The 9,876-nt window shown below is 37.8% G+C and overlaps 1 long non-coding RNA gene across 1 annotated transcript in view; it reads right to left on the bottom strand.

Annotated features, from left to right (window-relative positions):
- The window catches only part of LOC118239077, a 51,707-nt gene extending 42,121 nt beyond the window's left edge, over positions 1-9,586 (bottom strand). Inside the window, exons 1-2 of the long non-coding RNA XR_004770549.1 lie at positions 9,531-9,586; positions 1,500-1,655 (exon numbers count right to left, since the gene is read on the bottom strand). This is a non-coding gene — a long non-coding RNA (uncharacterized LOC118239077). The remainder of the gene's footprint in view (positions 1-1,499; positions 1,656-9,530) is intronic.
- Positions 9,587-9,876: the final 290 nt, after the last annotated feature.

The following is a 9,876-nucleotide window of genomic DNA, read 5'->3' on the forward strand; positions in this document are numbered from 1 at the left end:
TAACAAAATAAGAAAAAACCTTATATGCCATTCTTTCTAAGGAATAATAGAAGATAAGAGGGAGGCCTTATTTATTACTCCAGAAAGGAACTGCTTAATTGCCTCTAACTGACACAGTACAAAGCAGGACTCGGCCCCTTGATTGTAGTTACTTTTGCCTTTTTAAAATTTCAGGGTATTTGGGAGTTAAAATGAAGTAGATAATAGAGTTGAAGAAATACATAAGATGAGAAATAACTTACAATATATCACTTGAATTCAACTTTACATTCCTGGTAGTAACAAAATATAGGCTAAACACACCAGGTAATGGGGAACAGAATGATGAATTGCGAAGACATTGACATAACTTAATTCTTGTAGCAAAATCTTAACATGAGAAATTTCATCCATTTTAATTTTCCAAAAATAGTAAACAACTTTCCTGTTCAAGGAATGTAAGACGCTATCATGTGCACTTTTTCTGTTTGTTTCTTTGTTTGTAATAGCCAGTGTCTGTGGAGATATATTATTATGATTTAATAAAGCTTGCCAGAAGTATTAGAATGCAAAGCCAACCACACTAGTTAGTCATAGGAGCTGGGAGGTGGTGGCACACATCTTTAATCCCAGGATTTGTGAGACAGAGGCAGATGGATCGCTCTGAGTTCAAGGCCACCCTGACCTACACAGATTGAATCAGTCTAAAAGAGAATTAGAGCTCATGCCTTTCATTCCCCCCTAGAGAGGTATACAAAAGACAGGAGTCCAGTGTCTCAGGCTGCATTCTGAGATTTAGTCCCTAGCCACTTTGAGGAGAGGCAGCACTCTGAGGTTTGGAGGAGAGCTCTTGGAGACAGGACCAACCCCTTTCAGTCTGAGGTAGAAGTAAGAGCTAGAGGTCGGCTGCTTTGCCTTTCAGATCTTCCGCTTGAAACTTGAACCCCAAAATCTGTCTTTGGGTTTTTATTTTTCATGTTACAAGTATCTTAATATATAGCCTTGGCTGTCCTGAGACTCACTATGTAGACCAGGCTAGTCTTGAGCTCATAGAGATATGCCTGATGCTGGGTCCTTCATCAAAACTTTACATTTTGAGTTTTACAAAATAAAAATATCTATTCATATGTTAAGCATGATTAATGAAGACCCAAAACAAAGACAAGGTTTGTAGTTTCAGTGATCTATCTGATATGACTTGATTCTTGCCTTCTTTCACTACTAGTTTTTCATGGATGATGCTAAAAATAAAAACACTAGATTTATGAAGTTATCTCAAGTTCAAGACATGGCTTGGAACTAAGGCTGGATTGCTTTCATAACTTTGTTAAAAGAGCCAGTAACTTTTTATCCACCTGTTTCTGTGATGTTCTTTGCCAAAAATTCTCTGCATGAGTCAGGGGTTATAAAGGAACAGGCCCTACTTCCCTCCCAGTCTTATTCTCTGCCCCACCTGCAAGTTTGGCTCCAGGCAAACTAGATCACTGAGCTTCACCCAAGGTACTGAGTTCTTAACTCACCTGGTGTTTTGAGCCCTCTGGTTTTGAATCTCTGCCATTGATAGATTTTTATTCTGTTTTCCCATCCATCACCTGCCACATGTTTTTGGACTTTGCTTCTGACCCAGCTGTCCTCTCCTCTTTGAATGAGTCCTTTAATTCCTTTTCATCCATGCTCTAGGAAGGCACAAGGGAGATCACATATGGAATTCTTACCATCTGATCAGCAATCTATCTCCTTGGTATTTATTTTTAAAAATAGTTAAAATCAAGATTCCAAAGAGTTGCCAGAATTCTCAAGTTCACTTTGTTTATATCCATCTGTTTATTTGTTCATTCTTTTTTTGTCTCTCTCTCTGGAGATAAAAACAGCTTATGCAATTCCTATTGGCCTTAAATTCACAGTCTTCCTGTCCCCGCCTCCAGAGTGTTGGAACTATAGTTGTAAGCTATATGTGTAGTGTATTTCTTTCTACTTAGTCCTCGTGTGAATTCCCCTCCCAGGAAACTGAGGATTAAACCTCGGATGGTACACTGTTGCACCATTAGTAAGATTCTGGATAACACTAATTGAAATACCCATGAAAGTAGGAGTACATAATGAAAATCTTGGGTATAAAGGGAATTACTCAAGATTTACAAAGAAAGATGATCTGTAGTTGGCACAAGATTGACAGACACAGCATGGGTAACTTGTGGACACTATGCTCAGTGAATATGAAGCCAAGTCAAAGATCAGCACTACCTGATTCAATTGTTGTAAGTTATCTGAAATCCACAGAAATCAAGAGTAGAATGCTGTGCCCAATGGCTACAAGGCAAGTAGAAGGAAGTTATGCATGAAGTTTCATGAAGTTTCAGTGAAGCAAGATGAACAAATTTTAGAGATTGACTGTGAAACATTGCACTTAAAGACAACAACAATTTACTATACATGGTAAAGAGGATAGATCACATGTGATATAGTGTTTCTAACACTATAAAATGGAACAAAACCACTTAGAATGATTTGTCTGTTTCCTTGACAAGACAGCTAGCACTTTCAAAACAAAGACCATACATGTCTACTTGGCCATTCTCTCTCATAGTGTGCTCAGCTCTTCACATATCAACACAGTGTCTGTAAGTCATTTATGCTTTTGTACAGCTGCCCTCTGTTTACTAATGAGATGGCCTTTGTTTCAAATCCGGAAGAGATTATATGTATTGCTTTGTTTTGCCAGATGTATTTGTTCATTTTAGGGGCTCTTATTTCTGACAAATAATTGCACATAAAAATAAGGAGTGGGAGGAACATGAAGAGACTGAAGAGGATGAGGAGGAAACCCTTCTCAGATATTGAGTGAAAAAAAGAAGTGATCATGTTAAGAGAAATGAGAAACTGAGCTCTGATAAAGAACACTTGCAATCCCAGCACTAGGAGACTAAGGCAGGAGGATAACAAGTTGGAAGAAAGTAGGAACTAAACACTGAGAATCTGTCTCAAACGACACAAATATGGACAAGATCTAAGAATCCGGCTATAATACATTCTTATTAAAATATCATGATAGTGTAGTAGTACAGAAATGAAGCATGGAAGTTCTGTGGCCAAGATCAGAGAGTAGGGTCAGCATCAATAGTGTATACCTACTTTAACATCCTTGATGCCAAGGAATGTCCACTTTATCTTGAGGCCCCAGTTCCCACATGTGTTTCAGAGAGAGTTGCTTATGCCCATTCCCCAGCTGTACTTTTGGGGGAGCCCCATGGAGTGTTTTAGCCAGCCAGTAAAATCTCCATTGCCTTTCTGAGCCTGAATCACGCAGGGATCTCCTTTAGGCAGCCAAGTTCAAACATGATTCCTCTCTCTAGGGGAGTTTTACTGTTGTGTGGCCACTGAGTCACTTCCTCCCCTGCCATGGCGCTACTTCAAACAGACCTCCACCTCCTCTGCTCCTAGTGGAAAAGAACCATAGAATCTGCTGAGTGGAAGCAGTTCCCAAGGAGCTTTGTCCTGTTCATTTAATTGGTTCTTTGTTCATTCTATGCTATAAGAAGATGTAAATGCAAGCTGAGGAGTACATCTCTTTATAGAATGGGAAAAGAAAGCTTGAGACACACAAAGGAAAGGAAGCTGGTTACCAGAGAGTTCATTTTCAGATACCTAAACCACATGATCATTTTGTTCTTGTCTTACAGCACTGGGATATGCCTAAGAGTTTTATGTTGAAGGATATGGTCAGTTACACCATTTACATCTTGCCACCCCAGGAAAAAAATCTATTTCTAAAGTTATCCAGGTCCATTTTAAATATGGCAACATAAAATTGTTTTAAATTAAGAGAAAAATCTCACTTGCTTGAAAAGCTGGTTCTAATTGGGAGTAGATTGCTGTGATCCTTCCTGTTTAGTACACGGTGAGTGTGTGCTTATTATTGGTTATTTGTGGTAACGTTTATTAAAGGTACCTTATATTCTGCCTGAGTAAAAATCAATATTAGCTTAAAATAGGCCAAGAAAGAGATGTAAAGGGGGATCCTTTAAGTTTGTTTTTCTTTGTTTTATTATATCACCCTAGGTAGGAGCTGAAGAGCTGAGAAGTTTACTCTATATAGGTGACTTCATAACACAACTCCCCTAAACAGAGGCACAGAATCCTTTGGGGGTGTAGGAAAAGTGCAAAGCCTTCTTTCTGATGTATTGATGTGGAACACAATATAGTGCTAAGTACAGATAGGAAAACAGAATGGCATGTCTGTATGCTATCATCATTCTACACCATTAGAACAATAAAAGTGTCTTTGGGGAAGTTCATTTAGAACACATAGTACACAATTACTTAACAGTCTACAACATACTCTAGACTCAATTACTTCAGATACAATCCAGAACCCAGTTCCATTTGAAGCTCTAGAACATGTCTTCTAGGATTTCAAAGTTCTTCCTCAAACTATTATGATTTCTCTCTAGACAATTAAACTATTGTTGATTTCCTTCAACCTTCTTGATGCTAGGACCCGTTAATACAGTTCCTCATGTTATAGTAGTCCCCAGCCATAAAGTTATTTTCATTGCACTTTATAAGTGCAATTTTGTCACAGTTATGAATTGTAATGGAAACATGACAGGCAGGATATTTTATATATGACTCCTGTGAAAGGGCCATTTGATCCTCCCTCAAAGGGGGTTGAGACCCTCAGGTTGACAATCACTGCTCTAGACACTTACTTGAAAGAGAATTCTAAATATCAGCTTCTGGATCCTTAAACCATTTTTCTTTACCTAGGTTCATGTATGAGTTTAAATTTCTCAAGGAATAAATATAAAACTAACCAAGAAGTTCTTCTCCAGATAACACCCAACTTGGATCACACACTGTCTTCTGTTATAAGGAGGTCATTTTCCTCTCTGCATTATTGTACTAACTGTATTAAAATGAGCAATGTCAGAGAAATGTTTATGGGTCATGTTAATGGACGCTGGGACTCAGTCTCCTAGGATACTGACCTATTTGTTGCTTATCTGTATCCTACTGTCTTTCATCAGCCAATAAATTGTTGCTAAGGAAATAAGAATATAGCACATTCATCCATTTGTTTCTTATTCATAACTAGGTCCTTCATCACTGTTCTGGCTACTAAAGACAACCACAATTCCTTCCTTATAGAGAAATAACAATGTGGGGGAGAGTGGAGGTAGTGGGAAGAGACTGGGGAGAGGAGAGGAAGGGGAAAACTGTGGTGAGGTTGTAATATGTGAGAGAAGAATAAAAAAGGAAAATCTAGAAAATTCAGTAGCTTTTCAATTAAAAATAAGAAAAGAACTAACAAGTTAGAATAGTCAATCCTCATGGAAAAACAATAAATGTAAATGTCTCAATTGGTAATAAACTTTCATTATGGAATTCTGTTTACAACTTTTATTGGGAGGAACTTCTTCCTAACTGGGAATTCTAATAGATAAAGATAATAAAGAAATAAAATGTTTGGGAAAATGATTGGGATGATGTTCCTTTATCCTCTGCATGTACTAAAGCAAGAATAATGCACCTTGGCCATATTGGAAAACTACAAGTATAAGCTAATAACTCATTTGGATAGCTTGTGTTGTGGTTATCTTATGTAGAGCTCTCATAAAAGTGGCCATTTTGTACTCCAAACTCTCCCTGAATTTTCCTGCTGTCAATGAAATTCAAATCTCAATTTCCATTCTATGAGCAACAAGGTTTGGCCTCACAGCCACTTCTGGCTCCTCAACAAAGATATTATTCTTTCTTTATTTTTATTTTTTGAGATTTATTTATTTGTATTTTATGTGCACAAATGTTCTGCCTGCATGCATGTATGAGCACTACAGGTGGACAGTGCCTGTAGAGACCCCTTGAACTGGAATTCCAGAAGACCATGAGCTACCATGTGAGTGCCAGGAACTAAACCCATGTCTGAAAAAGCATCAAATATCTCTTCTGTCCCTTCTTCTATTTTTAAGAATGTTTTATTAGAATATATTCATTGCTGAAAGCAGAGAACTTCATAATAGCATTTTGTTCAAGCATATCCTGTACTTTGACCAGATCCGCTCATCACTACCATCTCTTACCTCTTCACTAATCCAACAATGTCATTCCTCTTCCTAAATAACACTCCTTATTATGTGTGATATATGTGTGCTTATGTATGTGTATATGATTACACACATATATATAAATATATGTATTTATGTGCAAGTGAGTAAATCTTAGGTTCTACATAAAAAACATAAATATGATAATTTCAACTTTTGATATAGGTTAATGATTAACATGATCATTTAACATTTCCTATTAAAAATTTTTTACTAAACCCATTTTTCTTAATTGACATCACTTTTTTCTTCTAAAGAAAACAAGTCCTTGCCAATATTTTTTGTTTATCGCCTTTTAATGATAGGCATTCTGACTGGGGTGACATGGTCTCCCATTGTAGTTTATGTACATGTTTCACCGATAAACATTTTCCATAATTTGAGAAATAGCTGTTAATTTCATTTGTTCATTTATTGATTAGATGGCAATTTTGTGTTCACTTTTTTAATTCTTTATGTATTCTAGCTATTCACTGGGTGTCAGATATATAGCTGCCATTTTTTTCTTTCATTGAATGGGCTTTCTCTTCACTCTGGTGATTTTTCTTTTGCTATGCTCAAACTTTCAATTTCATTTAAGCCCATTTATCAGTTTTTGCTAGTATTTCCTATATAGTTCAGAAAATCCTTGCCAGTGATTGTTGCTATGCTTACCCTAACATTTGCTGAGTTTCAGATTTTACAGGGCGGCCTGTGATGATACACATTGAATTCATTTTTGTAGAGTATATGAAAATCTAGATTCACTCCTCCATACATAGACATCCATCTTTACTAGCGTCATTTGTTGGAGAAGCTGTCTTTTTTCAAATGTATGTTTCTAAGATATTTGCCCAAAACTAGGAGGCTATATCTGAGATTTATTCTGTTCTACATATCTATTTATCTGTCTTTATGACAATACCATGTTGTTTGTGTTACTAGTTCTCTAGGTTAACTTGAAATCAGGGACAGTGATTGCTTCAGCATTATTTTTGCTCAAGATTGATTTGCAAATGCAAGCTCTTTTATGCTTCCATATGAAACGCATGGTTTCTATTTCCATGAATGGTGTCATTGATATTTGCTGACTAGTGGCCTAAATCTATAAGTCCCTTCCAGATACATTTTCAAAACATTAATTATTCAGATTCTTGGGGTCTTTCCATCTTGTATTGTCTTTGGTTTCTTTCACTGTTTTAACATTTCCACTGTAGAGATCTTGTGCCCCCTTGGGTTAATTGCTAGGAATTTCTTTGCAACTTAGATAGGATCATTCCTGACTTGACTGGGGAAGAAGACCAGTTCCCTAGGGAAAGACGTATTCTTTCTAGTTTGTGAAAGTTTGGAACTAAATAACTGACTGGGTTGGTTCAAACCAGGTCTCTTGCTAACAATTTCAAGTCAGTGAGCTGAGCCAAACAGATAACTGGTTTAGATGCTGGTAAGCTCGTGACAAAGAGATCATAAAAGCTATCTGATATTGAGATGGCTTTCCCAGATTTCTAAGACTAATATAACCTTTCTGGCTCCATACAATAAAAGACTAAAGTTTCTCCAGACTCCCCTCCTCTCCTTGCCTGTCAGACAAAATAGATAGACAAATAGGGATAATCCATTCTCTGTGGTTCTGGAAGCTGCAAATGGTGAGCATCTCCACAGGTAAGGGAGTTTGTATATACACAGCCATTTCTCAACTCAATGTGTCAGGTATGTCACAAAAACACTGCACCTTTAGTGGCTCCCAAGAATTACTAAACAGCCACAAAAACATATTCCAGGGGGGAAAAAAGCAATGTATATTTGAATTTCTAAAGCCATGTTTCCAAAGAAAATTATGTTATTCATGGCCAGGTAAGAATAAAAACAGCTATTAGTACATTTCTTGCTATAAAAAAATACCAAAATCTGGCTCATTTATTTAGTCTTGTAGGCTCTAAGTTATTTTGTTTTAACTTATTTTTAGAGAATGAAATTCCAGGGTTAGGCAGTTATGTCTCTTTAGATCCTGGTAAGGACCCTGTTTGGCTACATCACAATACAACAGAAACTCAGGGAGATGGTTGCATAGAGAAGGAGCCACGCATGTGGAGTAGCCTGGCTTTATTACATCCTACTTCTCTAATAATTAGCTGAACTACTTCTGGGATTAAATTAATCTGTTCTAGGGCATTCCTCATGAACATACCCATCTCTTACACTTCTTAAACACCCAAGGTTCCAACATATGACCCTTTGGAACAAAAACCACATCAACTCATTACTAACCCTCACAATTGGGGCAATAAGAAGAAAGCCTAATACAGCTAGTATAATTTGCAAGTTCCAAAGACAATTTAAGACCCACTCCCTAAGTGGCTATCTCTACATTAAAAATACCCATAAATACCCATAAATTGCATTTTGGGCAGATATTTGACAAATTTAGAGCATAAAGTAATGTAAGTTTCAAAGTGCATCTCTCCTCTTATGAGAATTAATAATAATAATGCCCTTAATCGAACTAGTTACCATCAGATTCTTTTTTCCTTTTTAAATTTAAATTAGAAACAAACCCATTTTACATGTCAATACCAGTTCTCTCTCCCTCCCCTCCTCCCCTGCCTCTCACTAACCTATCCCATCCATTTCTGTTCCCCAGGAAGGGTGAGGTCTTCCATGGGGGAATATTCAAAGTCTGACATATCATTTGGAGCAGGGCCTATGCCCTTCCCTGTGTGTCTAGGCTAAGAGATTATCCTTCTATATGGAATGGGCTCCCAATGTCCATTCATATACTAGGGATAAATACCGATCCACTGCCAGAGGCCCCATAGATTGCCCAAGTTTCCTAACAGACACCCTCTATCAGGGAGTCTGGGTTGGTCCTATGCTGGTTTCCCAGCTATCAGTCTGGGGTCCATGAGCTCCCCCTTGATCAGGCCACCTATTTCTGTGGGTTTCTCCAACCTGGTCTTGACACCTCTGCTCATCACTCCTTCCTCTCTGCAACTGGATTTCAGGAGTTCGGCTTAGTCTTTTGCATATAAGGTAGTCATCAATCTTGTTATAGGGGAAGGGCATTTAAGGTAGCCTCTCTACTATTGCTAAGATTCTTAGTTGGGGTCATTCTTGTAGATCTCTGGACATTTCCCTAGTGCCTGATTTCTCTTTAAACCTACAATGGCTCCCTCTATTATAGTATCATCTCTTTTCTTGCTCTCCTCTATTCTTCCCCCGACTCAATCTTCCTGCTCTCTCATATCCTCCTCTCCCCTCCTCTTCTCCCCTTCTCTTTCTCCTAACTCCCCCTCCCCTTTCCCCATGCTCCCAATGTGCTCAGGAGATCTTGTACCTTTCCTCTTCTCTGGAGGACCATGTATGTCTCTCTTAGGGTCCTCCTTGTTTCCTAGCTTCTCTGGTGGTGTCGATTGTAGGCTAGTACACCTTTGCTCTAGGTCTAAAATCCATATATAACTGAGTACATACCATGTTTGTCTTTTTGTGACTGGGTTATCTCACTCAGGATGTTTTCTTCTAGTTCCATCCATTTGCCTGTGAATTTCAAAATTCCTTTGGTTTTTTTTTTTTCCTCTGAGTAGTACTCCATTGTGTAAATGTACCACATTTTCTTTATCCATTCTTCAGTTGAGGGACATCGAGGTTGCTTCCAAGTTCTGGCTAGTACAAATAATGCTGCTATGAACATAGCTGAGCAGATATCCTTGTATACACTTGTATATACCAATGATTCTGCTCTAACCCTTGAGCCTGTGTTCAGATTTCACCTTTCCAATATGTGTTAGATCTCATGGAATTATCTTTTTGGTTGCTG

The sequence above is a fragment of the Cricetulus griseus genome, chromosome 6 (genome assembly GCF_003668045.3).
Source record: "Cricetulus griseus strain 17A/GY chromosome 6, alternate assembly CriGri-PICRH-1.0, whole genome shotgun sequence".
Lineage (NCBI taxonomy): Eukaryota > Metazoa > Chordata > Mammalia > Rodentia > Cricetidae > Cricetulus > Cricetulus griseus.